The 21,538-nt window shown below is 39.7% G+C and overlaps 1 protein-coding gene and 1 pseudogene across 8 annotated transcripts in view; one reads left to right on the top strand and one right to left on the bottom strand.

Annotated features, from left to right (window-relative positions):
* NLGN4X (neuroligin 4 X-linked) overlaps positions 1–21,538 on the bottom strand; it is a 327,716-nt gene that overhangs the window by 261,928 nt on the left and 44,250 nt on the right. The gene's annotated exons all lie outside the window — the stretch shown is intronic.
* Positions 16,264–18,147, top strand: LOC143670554 (heat shock cognate 71 kDa protein pseudogene; annotated as a pseudogene).

The raw sequence follows: 21,538 nt of genomic DNA, 5'->3' as shown, positions 1-21,538 counted from the left end.
TTTTCTAAATCGATGCAAATGTACTAAGAAATGATGAATATGCAACTATGTGATGTTATTAAGAATTACTGATTGTACATGTAGATTGGAATGATTTCTAATTGTTTTGTTAATTCTTTTTTTAATTAATAAAAAAAAAATAAAAAAAAAATTCAGGTTGGTTTAATTGTTAAATATACATCAAATAAAGGCGATTCTTGACCAAATAAATGCCTTTTGATATTTTGGCCTTGGAAGGAATAAACAAGATCCCATTTCCCAGGTGGATAGAATCTTGCCTTTGTCTAGCCATCGAATATATTAGGGGCAAGGACCTCTGTCGACATGCACATCTTCTAAAAATCATTGAGAGGACAAATGAGGTGGAGGCAACATTCCCTCTGTGTTACTTCCAGCCACAGAGGAAGTCTACGATGTGCACAGACCTGTGTTGCCTAGAAGCTGCTATCAAGTGAGGCACTTGAAAGAACCTTCCTTGCATTCTGGAACATTCCAAGAGCATGAAGAAAACAAGATCAGCAGAGCCTGGTCTGAGCCCAAATCACTGAGCATGTAGAACCCTTCTGCCCTGTATTCCACATATACACCCATAATCCCCACCCAGGACTCACTCCATGCTGGCAATCAGTCTATTCATATTTTTTTTATTAGATTAATATCTTAATATTTTTATCTCAAAATCCAGGCAAGGTTACAAAATACTATGGGTTTCACAAATTCTACAGCTATTTGCACATTATTCTACATAGTTTCCCGGGTTCCAAAAACAGATCCCTGAAAAATCTACCATGTGGAACCATGAAGAAAGTAATTAGGGGAGTAAAATAAAGATGGCAGAGGTATTTTCTTCGAGATGGTTTCAAGTCTTAGTGTGGGCTCAAGGAACCACCTCCCCTCACCCTACCTGTCCTTGCAGTGAAGTCTAACATATTAGAAATGCACTCCATCCACAATGGGAGCGGCTGACGTTTTCAGTAGGAGGCTGCGCAGAAGCCAGGCTGAACCCAGCAGAAACTAATAATTGGCTTATATGGGGTCCATCCAGGATTGCTTGGAAAGAAGACATGACTAAGATTATAGGCCAAATATATGATCAAAATAAGTATCCGTTCTTCTAGATGAAACTATGCATTTTACACTTATCTCAGCACCTCCAAAGTTGGCTCTAAACAAGCACAAGACAAGACCAAAACTTAGCCAGCTGCCAACAAGTCTTCCATTAAAGATGGCTGTTCTATGTGGTAGGAACACAGAAGGGAAAAGACAGTTTTTGGCTGCTCGGAGTTTGCATTCTCATGAAGTTATCCCCAACTTGGTGTCTTTTCCTTATTCTCCTTTTGTAAATAGAAAGGTAGCAAATGAACTAGCAAACAGTAAAGGCTCATTAAATGCTTGATTTTCTGCCTAAATTAAAGTAGTACCAAACACGTTTTTGAAATCTAAACTTTCTAACTTGCAAATGCCTCCAGGTTCAATGCTGCCCTCTCCCACCAAATTCAGACGTATATTCCCAAGGTTAAGTTTTTGACCTTGACATTGCCACTTAGATATCTTGCTCTGTCCCCTCAACTGCCTCCAGACTTTCATCCCATACTTCAATACAGAGTACTATTATTTTTCCAGTTGTTCAGACTACCTTCAGTGCCATCTTCAGTGGCTCCCCCTCCCTGATACCACAGGTGCATGTACTCCCATTTGCAGATGGTCCAAAAGACAAGAGGCTCATTTATGACCAGAGAGAAGCAGATGAAATCACAGTAAGATTTGCAAAAATGAAAAAGACCAGTGATTCCAAAGGCTAAGCAAATTCTTGGAGCCATGGTAAGTCTCAGGCATTGCTGGCAGAAACTGGCACTATCCCATCGGAAAACAATTCAGCATCATGTAGGAAAGCCAAGCATGCAGAAATGTATAAGGCAGGTAAATACAAGCACACACACACATACACACCCACACACAACCTATATCTCTCCTAGAGAGCTTCCTGAATGTTGGCACCAGGAGATAAGTACGGAAACATCCATTTCAGCCCTGGTCAGGGTTGCAAAACAATCAGAAACAATCCAAACATCCATGAATAGGAGAATGGATAAATAAATATGGGACCATGGAAAGAGAATAGTGCACAACAGGGATAAATAAATGAATAGCAAACTGATATGTGGATCAAAGCGGATAAATTCAAAAACAAAAGGAAAGAAGTTTTGCTTAGTAGGTATAGAGTGCTTGTAAATAAAAATTCATTAAAAAAATAAAGCTAGTCGGGGCGGGCCATGGTGGCTCAGCAGGCAGAGTTCTCACCCACCATGCTGGAGACCCAGGTTCGATTTCCAGTGCCTGCCCATGCAAAAAAATAAATAAATAAATAAAGCAAGTCAGAAGAATACATATAGCATGACAATTTATATAGTCCTAAACTCTATAATACTATGTTGGAATCAACATGTGTACCAAATTGTAGAAACAGCAAGGGAATTAATACCAAGTTCTGGGATAATAGCTGCCTCTGAGCGGCAGGTGAGAAGACTGAGCAGGCCATGTAGATAGAAAAGATATTGGTAATGTTCTATTTCTTAGGCCACAGTGGACACTGTTTAATTTTTATACTTTAAACTGTACACTCATATTTTTGTGCACTCTTTTATATATAGATTGTTTCGTAATACACAGTTGAATCAGGAGATGCTTATTTGTATGGGTTTTACTCAATAACTGCTTTCCCACACACTATCAAAATGTCTTAGATTTTAACAACAAAGAAAAGGAAACAAAGTGTTTTCTCTAAGGTTCTGTTGTAGGCCCAGGGGGATGGATCACCTGTCCATACACCTCATAAAAAGACTCGGGTCATCGGGCTGGAGAATCAGATAACCTAAGTGTGCTACAGCCTGTCCATTAATTAGCCCGGGGACCTTTGGCACGCAGCTCAACACGTTGGGCCTCAGACTGAAAAAGGAGGGCTTGGACAACACAACCTCTTTGAGCTGCTTTCAGCACGAGAATGCTCTAAAAACCCAGACTGTTATCATCAAAGCCAGGTGTGAATGGAAGATAGAAGCCAGAGGGAACAGAAAGTTCTCCAATGAAGTACAGAAGCCATAACTTAAGGAGATAATTGGTCTGAAGAAAAAGAAAATGGTAAGGATTGCTGATGGAGTTAACATAGCCTTATAGATATATTCTTCAAAATATTTTCTCCAATGCCACGTAACATAAAAAGTCACCAGGCTTCTTTGTAAAGATTTAGAATGATTGTCAATTGGCTTTTGATTAGTATTCATTGTTCTGTACAAATAACCTTCCGGCTTTTTCTATTTAATTATGTAGTATTAATTCTCCAAGAATTAACTCAGAGCTTTTATATATGTATATGTGTTTATGTGTGTACGTGTATATATATAAATGAGACTCCATGATAGTAGGGGAACTGAAAAGTGCTTAGCCACTTATTGTGGTCAATAAATTCAGACAAATCCACTGAAATATTAAGGTACTTAAGTTCAGTAATTATGCTTTCTCTCTTCCCTTGGCATCCCATAGCCTTGTTCAATGCCCTTTATCCTGTAGCTAATAAAGCATGTGATTCGTCATGCTGAGTATCTGTTTTCAGACATTTAGCAATAAGCATGAGTTATCTGAAGAACAAAAGGCTCAAAATCATGCTCATATACTAAAACACTCATCCATGCATGAGTAATCTGCAAGGCAGTGTGGGGCAGTGCTTAAGAAAACATCCTCTGGACTCAGATGCCAGATACAAATCCTGGCTCTTGTTTTTACTCCATCAGTGAAAAGGGAGAAAGGTTAAAATCAACAGTGAATGCCTCTGTTTTTACATCTGTAAAATGAGCAGTCACAGGATGTACTCATGGATGTTACTATTTTTGCTATTGTAGGTATGTAGGGGGATATGTTTGTCTGAATATGTACACATTTGTTTCTACACTTTATAACTCCATACATGCATATGAATGTTTATATGGTCATATATAAAATTAGAACAAGTATTAGCCCCCCAATAACTAAGAGCTCATTATAACTAACAACTACAGGTCATATTACAGATGAATGCTTCTACTGTGAAACCCACTTTCGTAAATATAAAGATACACCTAACCAATTCCCATTGTTGAGAAGCATACAGTCCAACAGATGATATAAAACCTGTATTTAACAAACATTTGGTCCACCGACACTCTTGCCCCCCTTCTCTGGGGAGTGTGGACTTGAGCGAGCATGATGGAATTTGGGATGGAGTATCTAAGAGACAGGCCTAAAATTGTAGATACATAAGAGGGAGGTGAGCTAGAAGGGTGTGTAAAGATGGTAATAGGGGAATTAAGTGTTGAAATCCAAGAATGTAAATTCCAGCCTACCTAGATGGATAGAGAGAAGGGATATTCACATAATGCCACAGTCATTTCCTAAATGTTTGTGTTCACCCTAAGCAAATAGAGGTCCTCAGCAAAGGTTATGAAATTAAAAGAAGAGATAAGATGCAGAAGGAAGTTAGAAGGAGCCTGGACATCCAATGCAGAAAAATCAGCAAGGTTACGTTGGCCTTGTTCCTGTAGATGCTACAGTAGTCTTGTCTTCAACCACCAGCTCTGCTCATCCTCTCAATGTACATCCCCTTTGGTCTCCACAATCTAGCTCTGGCAGTTTCTGCCTACAGGGATCACATCAGCGGGGAGAGAGCCTTGAGTTCACTCTATGACACAGCAGTAAAAACAGTTATAGCCTTTGGCCTGTTACCAGCTTGACCTCTTTCTATTGAGCTTAATTTAGAAATGGTTCAGAATCAGTTCTCAGGCAACATCTGCTTGCACCTCTGCAAGCAAAATAGGGAATTCCAGTGGCCAAGTCAATGCCATTTCTTGCAGAAGGCTTTCTAACAGGCATGTAGAATGGACACAAGTAATCCTGATTGCCCAGAGGAAATATTCAAGAGTGGGATAGTTGAGCAAGTTCTCCTGCAAAGGAGAACTACCCATTTTGCAAAGAAAATTCTGTAAGTGGTCCATTTTTAAATAGTACCATTTGACCTGGAGGTAGTTCCTTAGACCTGTTAGGACCTACCCCATCTGACTGGTGTTTTAACTGTGGGACAATCTGAAATAAATATGCGCAGGGACAACTGCAGACTTCCATGTGGTAGACCAGTTGCCTTGGGTGGCAACGGGTACTTCTCTGTGTATGTTTACTAAGTAGCTTTGAACCCGCTGTTCAGAGGCTCTGCTAATGAACTGTGCAAGGTCTAAGGAGGAGAAGGTCTTCAAGCAGTCCCAGGGTGCCATCTGGGACTTAAGGACCAGTTCCATCTTATTTAACCCCAGCTGCAATGCCCCACCACCGCATTTCACTTCTGTGGCTTGAATTCTGTTTCCTAATGTTGCTTCCTTCATACCAATGGAGGGGCTCTTTCACCGTTATATTCTTTCATGTGTTTATGATAATGCAGATACATTTGGAAAGACAAGGCGCAGGCGTGTTTATAAGTTGTTGGGATGCAGATTACTAAACAACCATTATTTCATAGGGTTACTTCCTGACCATGACTCTCCACAAGCTCCCCAGGAAAGGCAAGATAGGACTTGAGTTTTGATACCCACCACTTGCCACCTCCACCCATTCTCCAAAATGTTTCCTCTGCATGCACCACATGGAGAGACTGATTTGGGGGAACAGACTTCCCCATCCCTGAGATAGGACCTTTAACATCCATCTCCAGGAAATGATCAGGGGTCCCAGGATCCAGAATTTAGAGAGATGACTCTCTTGAAAACCCATGTGCGTTGTATTAGCATGGGATGGGAGAAAAGAATAGGAGAAAGGAAGAGCAAAAGGACGTGTAGGGCTTAAGAAGGAAGGAAGAAATAAGAGGGGGGAGAGATGAGATCAAGGTAAAGTAAGACTATATGACAGGGGGCCAAACTCTCCCCGTGTACCTCCCTTCAAGTCCAGTAAGAAATCTAAATTAATTCAAATGAAGTGCATTTTCCAAAACCATGGCAGTAATTGCTCTTGACACTTTCAAAAGTTTTTAATGAAAATGGTACAATGTTTCAAACTCACCTGGCTCCTTACTTTCTTTTTTGTTACAAAAAGAAGGGCCATACCCTATTCTCTAGAGTGGACCGTCACTACTCTCACATCCTACGCCCCTGACAAAATTCTCTACCTACACAAGAAGACTTTTTTTTTAAAGAATATCTGAAATAAATAAACAGATAACCCTTTTGACGGCATAAATTTGAAGGGTTCTTCACCCAGTGTGCACAGCCCCTCCCTGCCCCGAGTGTACTGGGATAGACTCCAGGGGTTCTATAAATGTGATCAGACAGGAGAAATTGCATCCCTATTTTCTCTAAATTTGAAGTGAGTTTTAATATTTCTTTCAGTTATGAATACAGGCATCTCACACAAACAAACAGCAATAGTTGCAATCCCTGCACGCCTGTGTCCAATAGAAATCACAGATATTTTCCTTTCAAACTACTGATATTGCAGCTATCTGAAAACTGTGAAATTGTGGCAATTATGAGACTTGTAACTAGATACCGTGATTTGCTACCCAATACTGAAACACAGATCTTTTAGTATGCTTTTAAAATATTTTGATGACTACTTCAATATGGGTTGGTTTCCTCCTAGTTTATATCTTTTACTTTATGTACTTGAAGCATTATTTTTAGAAAGAGTGAATGTCTTTCATCAAATTGACAAAGGGTATGTCATACCGGCATGCACAGTTAAGCACCACTGCCTAACTGCCTGACAAGTGAAGCCATCTGCATCTCTAACCTCCATGCCCTGGTGCATGGAATCACAGTTATAGGACAGGGTCCTGCTCATGGACATGGTGGCTGCAGAAGGGTGAATTCAGAGTCCACTTACTCAACTGCCTCATGCCAGGATTATCCAGCTACACATTCATGAACAAGACCAGGGTGATTTGACCCTCTGTACAGATTTCAGTAACTACAAGGTACTTATCTGTCTGAACCAAAGCCACTCAGATTCCAAGCCAAAAATTTAAAATAAAGGAATGCTAAATATATAAATAGGACTTTCTAATCACAAGTACATAGGCAACCATGGTTAATGTAATATTCCATCATAGGTACCACAAATTAATGGAGGAAGGGAAAATAGAAGTAGTAAAGTTTAATTAATTTACCACTGGATACCATACACTTGGAGAGAGGCTCTAGCCATTAAAGCACTAGCAGAAGAATTCTGGGGATTCCAGAATCGATGAAGATGGCAGAACCTGCTTCTCAAACCCTATCAACCTCACTCCCACTATCTCTTCTCTAGGAGAAAATGTGATGATAGGTTAAATACTACCCAAGTTCTCAGGTCTTTCATGAAAAATGGAAAAAAACCCTCCCTTCTTGAGACTTGGGAACATTTATTATCACTCGCCTCTCTTCTGACTTGTAACTTGAGCCACGTCCCTTTGAATCTCAAATCATCCGCTTGATTTCCCTGAATACTTTTGTGGGAAGATTTCCTTCTCCCTGTCACCTCCTTCCGCACAGATAAGGATATAAAAAGGCTGGGCGCTCTCTACTGTAATCAGGTGTCACAGATTTTCTGCAATTAATGCTTTCCTCGGCTATTTTCAGACCTCCTATTAACAGCTATTCTTTCACCCTGGCCTACTCCTCTTAACCCAATTAGACCCAATTAAATCTTCTGCCACAATTGTACTATTCCCCCCATGTTTAATCATCCCTTAACAAGCCTCTTTTACAGCATGTTCTCTTCAATTGGCCCACCAAGGGAGGTGTAACTCAGAGAGGGCGGAGCACAGACATATAAAATCTGGATGTTAAATCATCCTCTAGCAAATGTCTGAGTGCAAATCTATCTTCAGGGAGGGAGCCACGTTAAGACTAAATTCCTGCTGCAATGTCAAGAATCAGAGGATCCCATGCTGATTAGGTCAGAGATTTTAAAGCAACAAATATGAACCCATTTGCCAGTCACAAATGTACTTGAAATTAATTAGATAAAAAATGAGATCCTGAATTTATGACAGCCCAAACACTGATTTTTCAAATAACTAATTTCAATATATATTAATAAACTTCAGTTGTGTGCATGCAACTGCTACTCCAAAGATTTTTTAAGATATTAGATTAAAATCACAAGCCTGCCCCCAAATGTGGCCATTTTGTAGTCTAATTTTTTTTTGTATGCTCTATGGCAGGGTCACATTTCAGGCTTTTTCCATGTGAGTATCCCATTATTGCAGCACCATTTGTTGAATATTTGTTTGTTTGTTTTTGTTGGTTTCTTTGTTCATTTGGGAAGTGCATGGGCCAGGAACCAACCCCGGGTCTCTCACATGGCAGGCGAGAATTCTACCACTGAACTATCTTCGCAACCCCCATTCTTTAGTCTCATCTTATTTCAGAAATTCACTAAAGAGCATCAAAAATTCACTTGCTTATTCAGGACATTCTAAGAGGGTAAAATTAAGAAGCCAAAATTCTTAAGAAGAAAAGGAAAATCAGAAGAAAGGAAGAAGGTTTTGCTCTCCTTCAGAGCTGATCTCCTCACAGAAAAAGGCTGGTTTTCAGATCGAGGAAAGACAAGACAGGACTAAACAGAAGTTGTCCCAACAGAGAGGAGGAGTGATGTGATAAGTTCTACCAAAATCGATAATTAGAGAAATGGATTCAAAGATAAGGTGATGCCATAGAGCCAGCACTAAAGGTCAGCATTCAGTGATTTACTGAGTTAGCTTCTCCTAGGATAAAAGCTGCTCCTCAAAAGCAAATGCTTCTGTAAGCCACTGGCTTCATGTTTCATTGCACAGAAACCTACAGCTTGAGAGAAGGAAGCTTAACATACGGTCTGAGGTATATCCAGCAGACTTAGTTGTTTGGAAGATAGAATGAAGAAATCTAGAATATGCTAGCTGCAAAAGATAAACAGGAAAACCTTATTTTGATAGCCACCCATGACTTTTAATATGAACTCGATCCTCCTCACTTGAGAAGCTTGGAAGAGTTAAGATCACAGTGAAAGAATTTGGCTTGGCATTGACCACTGAAAGAATTTCTAGGGCCAGTAATTACTTCCCCAGCCCTTGAATTAAAGGGCATCACAGAATTAGACCAAAGGAATGCACTGGCCTCCTCCAAGGAGCCACTTAGTACGATTAACTGGGAAGTACAAACTGAGAAAATTATCTTTAATTCAACCTCGTGTGCGGAAACAAACAGGAGGAAGTGGAACAATTAAATCTGAAGGGCTCTATTGACCACATACAATGGGCTTCCCATAGAAGAGACAAAGTACCCCCAAAAGGAGAACATTCTGTGACTTAAAAAGAAAAAAAAGTAAAACCTCCAGAAAACGGAAAGCTTTTTGAGAGAAGCATTAGGTCATTTTGAGCAATTACGTCCTTTCTATAAGGGGCATGTGAGACAATAAGGAAAAAAAAATAACAATGAAGTTTCTTCAATCTAAAAGCCTTATCAGATTTTTTTCTTTTTTTACTGAAAATACTGTATCAGGGCAAAGGAAACACTGGATGTGATTTTAAATTAAAGCAATATACTTTGGATCAGTGGTGCTCAATCTCTGCTGCATATGTGAAACCTGGGGAGAATTGTAAAAATCCCAGGTCCCAGGCTACACTCAAGCAAATCAGAATCTCTTGGGAAAGGGTCTAGGAATTAGTCTTTATTAAACTCTCCAGTGGGATTCCAATGGGCAGCCAAGTCTGAGAAACCATGCTTTGGATGTTGATACTCACACACACACACTATTCAATTTGGCCTTTATTTTTCTTTATGGTAATTTGTGTGTTCAGCAAATAGTTGCATGATGTTTGAAATGCCAAACTACAAGTATATTTAAGCAACAACAAACAGCAGCTACTGCCGCAAACATCCACCAACCCCTACCCACACCCTCTTCTCAAAATATGTTCCACCTGATTTCGAAATAATAATATGTGACTTTGTATTGATCTATTATTTCAAGACATTTTTATGTAAAATAAAATGGCTGCCTGCCTTGGGTGTAACTGGGAAGGACCCTTCCTAGGAAAGGAGTTACAACCGTGTCTTGGTTTTACCAATATTTAATATTAACCTGATTGTGAATATGTTGGTCACTCCCCGAACCAAGTATTAGAACGTAATTAAACTGCCTTTCTTGAACAACTTGATTTTACTTGGAGACAATAACTGCCTCATTCATGTTTTCATTTGCATGATTTTCTGCATAGCTATCGTTTGACTTTTCTAAATGCTCCAAAAGAATGAAAGCCCCTCTTGAGGACGTTTTTCTTACAGTCCAATGCCTCACTTCCTTTGCTCTTGTATTTATTTTTCCCTTGAGGTCTTCCCCTGTCCCAGTCTGCTCCCCACACTCTGCTGGGAGCCAAGTTCCAGCTCTTTTGTTGAGTCCTTTGTATCCTGGAGCACATACTTCCTCTTCATTATCCATCCCCCTCTTTGGAGGGGCACATACACACACGGCTTCCTGAGAAAAAGTGCAGGAATGGGCAGTCTTTGGAGACCTTGCTTGAATGAAAATGTCTTTACCCTCATATTGATGGTTGGGCTCTGAGAGGTTAGAGTTAAATACTGCAAATCACTTTTTCTTAGAATTTTAAGTGTCTCTCTCTGCCTTCTAATCTTTGGAAGGCCTAAAGGCATTCTAACTATTGATTAGGTATAGGTTTTTATCTTGTTTTTCTTTGCCCCTCTCCTCCCCTTTTCCTGGAGACCTTTTGGATCTTCTCTGAATAGCTGATGATCTGAAATTTCACAAAAATGTCCCTTTGAATGCACTTCATTTCATTCCCTCTGCTGGGAACGCAGTGTGCCACATAAGCCTGGAAGCTCGGGTCCTTCAATGCTGGGATAAATTTTAAAACTATGAGTAATTTCTGACTCTGTGTACGATTTCAGTCTTTCCCAGAACATAACATTTGTATCTTTAACTTCCCAGATTAAGACTTTCACTTTCTTTCTTTCCTTTTTATTCACTCATCAGGTTTCATCTATAAGCCATATCCTCCTATTTTCCAGCCCTATTTTCATTTATTTATTTTATATTTGGCTGTGTTGTTACTTTCTCATAGAATTCTCACCTTTTTATGGAACAATATCATAGCATATCTCCCGCATGGTATGCATTGGAGATTTTTTTCATGTTTTCCAGTTGGCACTGTGTGTGTTTCTTCCAGACAATGTTTTTCAATTGTCTGTTTTGTTAAACTTCCTCACTGGAGGTTTTCTGGGAGGCAAGGCTGTCCTTTCTCATTGAAGACTAAGCCCAGGATGGGTAAGCAGGGTGTGAAGGAGCAAGGAACTCAAATGGCCTTCAAAGACTATTTAAGGTTCTTTTCTCGGCCAGTTCAGGCTCCCCAGAGATGACTCCTCTAATATTTGCCCACACAAGACCAGTGGCTTGTAATCTGGGCAGGAGGGGAGAGTTGCTGACTAAGAGAGTTTTCACATTATTCTACAAATCTTCACAACATTCCCTAGTTTTTCCCTCCGGACACTCCAACCACACTCTTCAAAGATTGACTTCCACAACCCTTGTCTAGGTTTAATTTCTCCAAAATAAATTCCTTCTGTTCACTGTGGAATGAGGAGAAGAACAGAGTTTTAGCCATGCAGAACAGAAATCAATGGTCTAAGGGCAGTTCAAATGAACTTAGAGTTTTAAAAGGCAAACATATAACAGCATGGGTACAATTCCACCTGCCTAAACAGTGGTATCAAATTTTCTTCCATATGTTTGCAGTTATTTATTTTTCTTCCCCAGAGAAATACAGCACTACAAATAAAAAATGAACCTGAATTTTAAAAGCAAAACTATCAAGAGGAATGGAGAGTGTTAACATAAAATTATGTAGCAATACACCACCTTGAGAAGTAGGGAGGATTTCCTCTATGAAATATAATTTATTATACATTTTTTGCAAAGCCATTTAATAAATATCTTAACCCAATGTTCTTCAAGTACTATTTCATCCTTCTCTCCCCCGTTTTGGGCCATAAAGCAGTCATTTTTGTTTCTATTTTTACCTGGCAAATATGCATTCAAAACACCTAGACTAAAACAAGCTGCAGAAACCTATGAAATAGGGAAAAAACTGAAACGTATAGAAAAATAAGATGGAACCAGGATTGAGGGCTAGTATATGGAATGCACGCCAAAAACCACTTGCCAACATTTAGCTCTAAACTTTCAACTCACTTTCTCCATACTTATCATCCAATCTACCCAAGGTTTTCTTCTCCCATCCATTATTCTTCATAAATGGCCTCTAGGAGTTTCCTCCTTTGGCCAGGGTCTCTAATCTGAAGTTGTACAGGAATTTCGTTTATACCTTTAGAGAACAGAATAACCTGTGGAACTGACTTATATTAATCCTCCCATGAAGCTCTAATCAAAAGTTTTGAATACGTTAGAACACAGGGGTAAGGAAGACATTTCCATATTTCAGAGCCACACCTACTCTTTGAGACCAAAAGAAGAACGGTTTGTTTTGTCAGGAACCTAAATTTTCTGTAGCACATAATCTAACTCAACCTGTCTGGATAGCTCATTTGAACAACCCAAACACAGGGAGCCCAGAAAAAGAATGAGGGCCTTTAATCCTGTATACCTTAATGTAATGCCTGGATACATCCTAGAAAACATTAACAGATAATCAAAAAGTATTGGCAAAGTCCTTTGAGGGATGGGAGAAAAAATATGGAACTATTAAACTTTACCACCAGGGAAACCGCTGAAAAAAAATGTTGAAGATGGTAATAAAGCGGCTGGAGTGATGACCTGCAACTAAGCTGGCCCCATAAATGAAATGCAAGAAATGAACAGACTCTGAACATCATATCACCATTGGCATGTTCCAATTCAGCCAATGAGAGTTGAGACAGAGAAACTAAAGATAATCTGGGGTGGGAAAACAGCATCTACTCAACCAGTTACACCACTAACTTTCCTTTCCACAGAGTGAGAAATACAAAGATTACACTAGAAAGAATAGAAGAGAAACTATTAAACGCAGTTGGCTACCAAAGCAGAAGAATGAATTTCAGCTATTTTGCAACCATGCCAGACACTGTATTCAAAATGATACATATCCTTGTGCCCTTTAATCTTTTATATAAAACATAATGGGAATATATGACAATTTCCATATCCTCTAATTTACAAACAGAAACCTAATAGCTTATCTAAGCAGTGCCGTGGATTAACTTTCCAATTTTTGGATTAAATGTATAGAAAATTAAATCCCATACATTGTGCCAGAGGAAAAGCTTAGACATGAAATGTTCACAACGATGTTGAAAGCATTTACATTTAGACAAAATAAAGGAGATGACGGGAGCAGACAATTTTCTGTAACCTCAATTACATTTTACATGTGTCTCATTCTTTAAGCCTGCAAAAATATCCTACAATGATTACCTTATTTAAAGTAGAGCTATGCTACTCAGACTTGCAGGTTTGTGGAATGTAGGTACGAGTGAGTTTTGCTCCCTGTGATTTGATGTCACTGAAGAGTCAAGGTCAGTTGGTTGGTGTGCAGGTCAGGGGGCACTTCCAGCTGTCTCCTCTCATTTGCTTATTTTCCACATTAGAAAAGCTACCATAAAAATAAATCTGATGAAGCCTTCTGGCAAACACACTGCTATCATCTTTGGAAGGATAATTTTGCGACATGGATTCCCATTCTTTTTCAACATATTTGTTTTAGAAGACATAGATTCTTTCTTTTCACAGTATGTAATAATAAATGAAAGAACAGTTTATGCCCCCCCCCATCCCCAGAATGCAGCATTATTTTGGAGGCATTTGAGGCAGGTTTCCAGGCTCACAACTGGTTTTCTCATTTATTCCACAGTCACTCCATGAGAGAAGTGCCAACCTTCCCATCTTACAGAGAAGAAAACATGTGCTGAGAGACTAAGACGTGTTCAAGAAAACAGAAGTGGCACCACAATTCAAACCCTAATATTTATTTCCAAAACCCATGCTCTTTTAACCATTTGGGTATATAAAGCCTCTCTTTCCACGACATGACATGGTTAAGCAATAAAACCCCACAGAGTTAACTGGTCTTTAAATTTTCTTGTAACTCTTAGCATTCTTTTAAGCTAAAGGATATTTGGCAGCATAAATAGAAAGTTGCTGACTTTAAGTCAACCCACTGTAATGCAATTTAGTTCTTACAATGCATCAAGGAAGTTTAATATTTTAAATAAAAGTCAATCTTCAAGTGTACTTTGAAAACCATTGCTCTTTCTTTTCTTTGTATATATGTTATATTTAACAATAAAAACTGTTTTAAAAAGTCAATCTTAAAGGGAAAAAACATACCACCAAGAAAGTTCTCATTGGCTTTTTGGAAATATTATGAAAACATTTTTGGTGACCAATAAATTCACTTGTGATGCCCTGATCAGACAGTGTTCACCACAGTACAGGAAGGGCTTCTGGACAAATTTTACACATACCCTGCCCTGCATATCCTGAATTCAGATAATCACAAGAGCACTCCTTCATCTGATAACCTATGTAAAATTGTCGATGTCACCAAGGAGAAAAGATGACTGAGTCCAGATTTTGAGAAACCTGGTCCCTGCTCTTTCTACAAAAGTATCTCCAGCTTCAAATTTTTCAAGTGGGCTTCTTTACATACTGTACTTATAAGTACAGTATCACAAATCACAAGTGTTTCAATATTTATGTTAATTCCACTTTTTTTTCAATTTCTATCCCATTGTCTTGTGGCTGTTCTTTCAGTTTGAAGGTCAGTAGACCCCTACTGACTTTGCATTCAGGTTCTGGTTTCATTCCCAAAGATCTAAGATGAAGATCTGCCACACCACTTGTCTAGCTCAAATTCCCACCACAGTCCCTTCCCACCTAGCCCAGCTACTGTGAGTACCATCATGTCCAGAAGGGAAGTTTGGACCTCCATATTCAGAATTTATTTCTAATAAAAATGAGATGTTCTGAGCGAATAGCTGGGTGAAAAGTTCTGCAGGAGAGTTAATTTAATGATAAGGGTTGAATGAGTGACACCTACTCTTTGGATTATCAAATGTTAAACTTAACAAGATGACAGCAGGATGGTTAAGTCTAGACTCTAGAGTCAGACTGGATGGGCAAGAAACAGAGCCCCACCACTCAACATCCCTACAACCTGAGTAAATTACCCAGCTCTCAATGTTTGGTTTCCTCAGCAGTGAAGTGGAGATAACGTTTGTGTGGTATGCTGAATAATATCCTCAACCATCCCATGTCCCAGCTTTAGAATGCAGGAAAGATATCTTGCATGGCTCAAGAGGAATTTAGGTCTCAGGTGACCTCGAGAGGGAAGATTATGCTGAATTATCAGAGTGTGCCCAATGGAATTCCAGGAATCCTTAAGAGGAAGAGGGAAGCAGGAGAGAGAGAGCCAGAAAGATGGCAGCATGAGAAAGGCTCAACCCACTGGCTTTGAAGATGGAGGAAAGGGCCATGAGCAGAGAAATGCAGGTGGCCTCTAGAAGCTGGAAGAGGCAAAGACATGGCTTTTCTCCCAGAGCCTGCAGAAAGAACACAGCCTTGCCCACACACTGATTTATCTCGTAAGACCCATTTGGGATTTCTCAGCTCCAGAACTGCAAGATAATAAACGTGTGTCATTTTAAGCCACTAAGTTTTTGGTATTTTCTTAGAGCAGAAATCAGAAGAAAATACAAATGGTAACGACCAGATGGGATGGTTGAAATATTTCAATATAAAAAGTATTTGGAATAGGTCCTAGCACAGAGGAAAAGTTACAGAATTGGCAGCCTGTGTTATGATTGATAACCCAAAGTGCTAATTCTGAATTCAGGAAACAGAATTGTAGGGTGGTAGGTGAAACAGAAAATTTCAGGTCCTCCATAGTGATGGTTGGGGATATACAACTCCTGTTATATTAGTCTTGAAATAACACTCTATTCTGCGTGTCACTCTATCAAAGATATTCACGTGTTGTAATATATTTTGAGATGTGTGTTATTTCCTATACTGGATGATCAAAATTTTATAGTTAATTCTGATCAATTGTCAAACACTAGCAGAGTATCCACACAGAATTATGTCCTTTGTTTATGAAAAATCACTGATAGATATCAAGTGGGAGCCCTAGATATTTCAAAAGCATACCAGGCTCACTGAATACAGCACTAGCTTCCAGGACTCTTCTTCTATAAGCCAGGCCTCTGACAAAAAACCATGTCAAAGGGACCTGTGGGTGACACTGATCTTGGCACTGCCTACTCATGTGCGGGTGTCTTCCACCATGGAAAAGTGGAGATAATGGCCAATGCTTAAGGAGACAGAACAACCGTGAGCTATGTTGGCTTTACTGATACCCATCAATTGATTGATAATGCTGCGAAGAATCAAGTTGCAATGAACCCCAGCATCACGGTTTTTGATGCCAAACATCTGACTGACATAGATTTGATGATGCTGTGTTCAGCCTGATATGAAGCATTGGCCCTTCGTGGTGGTGAATGATGTAGGCAGGCCCAAGGTCCAAGTAGAATACAAGGGTGAGACCAAAAGTTTCTATCCAGAGGAAGTGTCTATGATTCTGACAAAGATAAAGGAAACTGCAGATGCCTATCTTGGGAAGACTATTACCAATGCTGTTGTCATAGTGTCAGCATATTTTAATAACTCTCAGTGTCAGGCCACCAAAGATGCCGGTACCATTACTAGCCTCAGTGAACTTGGAATCATCAACAAGCCAACTGCTGCTGCTATTACTTATGGCTTAGACAAAAACATTTGACTTAAGAGGTGGCACTATTGATGCGTCAATCCTCACCACTGAAGAACGGATTTTCAAGGTCAAATCAACAGCTGGAGACTCACACTTAGGTGCAGAAGACTTTGACAACCAAATGGTAACTGTTTTATTAAGGAGTTCAAGCACAAGCAGTGAGAATGAGAAGCTGTCTGCCACTTCCACGCTGCTTGTGAATGAACTAAGTGCAATCCTCTCTTCTAGCACCCAGGCCAGTATTGAGATTAATTCTCTGTATGAAGGAATCAACTTCTATACCTCCATTACCCATGCCCGGTTTGAAGAACTGAATGCTGACCTCTTCCGTGGTACTTTAGGCACCATGGAGAAAACCCTCAGGGATGCCAGTCATAGATCCATGATGTTGTCGTGGTGGGTGGTTCTACGCACGTTCCCAAAATCCAGAAACTTCTCCAGAACTTCTTCAATGGAAAAGAACTAAACAAGAGCATCAATCCTGATGAGGCTGCTGCTTATGGTGCAGCTGTCCAGGCAGCCATCTTATCTGGAGACAAATCTGAAAATATTCCAGATTTGCTGCTGTTGGATGTCTCTCCTCTTTCCCTTGAAGACAAAGCTGCTGGTGATGTCCTAACTGTCCTCATTAAGCACAATACCACCATTTCCACCAAGCAAACACAGATCTTCACTACCTACTTGGACAAACAGCCCAGTGTGCTCATTCAGGTATATGAAGCTGAGTGTGCCATGACCTAGGACAACAATCTGCTTGGCAAGTCTGAACTCACCGAGATATCTCCTGCCCCCCATGGTGTACCTCAGATTGAAGTCACTTTTGATACTGATGCCAGCGGCATCCTCAATGTCTCTGTTCTGGATAAGAGCCCAGAGAAAGAGAACAAGATCACCAACACTAATGATAAGGGTGTTTGAGCAAAGAAGACTTTGAGCTCATGGTCCAGGGAGCCGAGAAGTACAAGGCTGAAGATGAGAAGCTGAGAGACAAGGTGCTTTCCAAGAATTCACTTGAATCGTGTGCATTTAACATGAAAGCAACAGTTGAAAATGAGACTCCTCAAGGCAAGATCAATGATGAGGCCAAACAGAAGATTCTTGACACATGTAATGAAATCATCAACTGGCTCAATAAGAATCAGACTGCAGAGAAGGAAGAATCTGAACATCAGCAGAAAGAGGTGGAAAAAGTCTGCAACCCCATCATTACCAAGCTGTACCAAAGTGCAGGGGGCATGCCAGGAGGAATGCCTGGGGGCTTCCCTGGTGGGGGAGCATCTCCTTGGGATGGTGCCTCTTCTGGACCCCCCACTGAAGAGGTTGATTAAATCAGTCTGCACACACACCTCAGCATTGCTCCAAGGTGAAAAATTGAAGGACCTAAATTTGCTGCATATATCGTGGCAGTTCAGCGGCTTATACAAAATTCCTGGGCATTCTTAATACTTGATTACCGAATATGTGCATAGGGAAAGGATACAACATTGCGCTTTCTTAATGCTGTATTGTAAGTGGAAAATGCAATGTCTTAAATAAAACTATTTAAAATTGGCACTAAAGAAAAAAAGCACAGCAAGAGGCACTTCTGAATTTCACACATACAGCATTTAAATAGAGAAAAGACAAGCGAGGCTGACAGAATGTGGATAGTTTCATTGATTTCAGCTCTTAGCTTTCTTCCTACATGTTCTAGAATATCACTGTGGCTTCCATGAGGACCTGACATAAAACATGGATACATCTTTTCATACACAAATGCAAAAAACATGCCAATGAGGTACCGATGATGATACATAGCCAGATTTCCACACTGAAAGAACATAATAGCAAAGATAACTAGCACATATTGCCTGCATAGCTAATTTAGTACAATTACATGCTACAGTGTTCACCCACAGAGTTTCTGATATTTGTCTAATGGCTGGGTTTCCCTACGAGTATAAGTGGATTCTATATCTGCATTGATATGCTGATTTTGTCATTCTGAACTTCTGTGAAAAAGTACCATCTTTCATGACACATTTGTACTTAACCTCTAAAGAGGAATCCACAATGACCTTCCAGAAATCACTTGCCTTTATTATATCAAAGTGTGGTCTAAGAAATTGGACAAGGATTTACCTGCCTAATTTAGGGAACTGTTTGGAGACTCAAATGCAGCCATGAATGTGAAAAGAAGTTTGAAACTATAAAGTAACAAATACATGCAAAATTATTCTAGTGGAGTCTAGATATTTCACTGATTTTTAATAAAAGGACATAATTCGTGACTGCCAACATCATCACCATCTTTAAGGAAATCATGCAGCACCTGGATAGGCATGGTTGAAAACACTTAGAAAACTCCTTTACTGATGTATCCTAAGAAAAGCCAAATACGGGAACGCTAAGCATATATTTATCATAGTTGTTTCACAACTGCGTGTATGTGTGTGAGATGGAAAGGGAGGGGGAGAGTAGGAAAGGATAGAAATGGAATAGAGAAAGAACATAGTTTACCCAAGTTAAGGTAAACTCCATGGAGAGCTTAAATTCCATGGCGCTGACAAGATACATCTACTCAAGCTTTCAAAGTTCTAGCTAAAAGAGTTGCTACACACTAATACATACGGAGTGTCAAGCAAAGATTTTGAAATGGCATGATGAGGAAAATAAAGCCTACTTTGTTCCCAAAGAATTAAAAATAAATAAATAAGTAAATATAGCCAGGTGAAAGGGGTAAGCCTTTAGTCTTGTGTTGTCTGAGCATCAAGATCATTCTGGTCTGAGAGCCCAGCAAGACAGTGAGTTCAGGAGCACGGGGCTGGAGTTTCCTACCACATCAACCATCTCCTGGTGAGTCGGGGGATTTGAGAATATATTCTTTTAATTAAAGTTATAATTTAGAATGCTGCTACTCCATTCATTTTTATGACATTCCTAAGAACTGAGAAGCCTAAGTGTGAGAATCCTGTGGTGTGCATATGGGATGCCTCTGTGGCTAATTCGACGGATGTGCCCTCCCCTCTGCATCTCATTTAAGAATGACATTGGCTGCCCACACTATTATGTGGCTGGCCCAGATTTCTGTTTTTTTCACTACTGACCAATGGCCACCCCAAGCCCAATTTGTCATGTCCATCCGTTGGTAGGAGCAGGTGCTCCTCTCAGGACCAGAAGGCTATTCCAAGGTCATGAGACACCACCAAATTTAGGGTTCCAGGCAAGTGTGTAAAGAAGGCCAAGGAGGAGGTGACATGCCTAGTTTATGCAACTGTGATGTGTGATCCATTATCCTTCCTTCCTAAGAACATTTTTTAAAAATAATTTCCTGTCCTCTAACAACGATGCTACACAACAATGACAGTAGCTACCTTTTCACAGCATCTAGTAAAGGGACATACAAATTAATAATAAGCCACTAAGATCCCTTCAGGTTTTTAGTAAATTCACCTCATTTAACCTTAGAAAGAGAAAGGAAATTATATCTTTAGGAAATACATTCCATTTAGACAGACTTTTAAACGAAGAAATATAAGACAGAAAAAAACACTCAATGAATTTCCACATGACGGGGCACCAACCCAAATCTTCCTTACAAAACTATACCCACAGACAAGTTAAAGCGAAAGTGTTTAAACATAATTTGGGTCTCTCAGTGAACATCCATTTGCTATTCATAAACATAGAAAGGAGCAGAACAGAGTTAAGAAAAAATCCTCAGTTACACCTTTTCTTTAAAAAATGAGATCAGAGTTGTTATAAACTCCAGTTAATTCATTCTCCCCATGATTCTCACAAAGTCTAAACTGCTGAGAGTTTCTTTTCCTTAAGTGTTAACTTTCATTTCTCCATGTTATTTTCAAAATATTACTCTTTAGCATCTTCCCTGAATCCTATCTACCAGCACAAGGTTTTCAATTCATTTCTACCAGACTTGCCTGCATTTTTTCATGTATAGTGAACAAAAAACATTCTTGGGAAAATTGATATTGCATCTGGAGCCACCAATACTTTGCCTCCCTCCGTCTGAGTGGTGGCATCTATGACACTCATCTATTTGTAATAGAACTTAATCCTCACCATCTTCGGTACATAAAGGACTTCTCAGGGTCACGGTGGTGGGCTGGTGTCAAATGAGGATGGTTCAGACCATCTGGAAGGTTTGACCTCTTTTAGCAACTGTGCATACAAGTTAATAAATTTTAGCAGAAGATATAAAGTACCCTCAAGCTTTTAACGACTTCTTCAGCCATCTATCATCCTATATCCAGAGACACACACACTAGGGAAAGAGCATGTCTCTTCAGTTTCTAAAATATTGACAACAAAACAGTGAAATTGTCTCGACACCATCTCTATTACTGCCTCTGCTATGATTATATTAATTCAACAAAAAGCATTTGCTTTGGACACTGTGTTACAGATGGTGGATACAGTAATATATCATTTCCTACACTTAAGAAGTTTTCAGTCTGGTACAGGAGTCAGACTTAAATAAACAACAGTGGTTGAAATGAAAGTGTCCTCCCCATAAGCGATCACAGAGGGTGGACAGGCTAGCAAAGGTGAATGTGGAGTATAAGGCTGAAGAGGACTTTTCCAGGAACTCATATCCAGGAAGAAAGATCAGCTTAGGGAGGAGGGGGACATCCTTTAAAGAGACATGGAGGTCTGAAACTGACAACTTAACGGTTCTAGAAGGTTCTGTGTGGTTCAGTATGCCTGAGAACAAATATA

Source organism: Tamandua tetradactyla, chromosome X, assembly GCF_023851605.1.
Source record: "Tamandua tetradactyla isolate mTamTet1 chromosome X, mTamTet1.pri, whole genome shotgun sequence".
Classification (NCBI taxonomy): domain Eukaryota; kingdom Metazoa; phylum Chordata; class Mammalia; order Pilosa; family Myrmecophagidae; genus Tamandua; species Tamandua tetradactyla.
The sequence above is the reverse complement of the archived record's forward strand: the minus strand, read 5'-3'. Positions and strand labels throughout refer to the sequence as shown.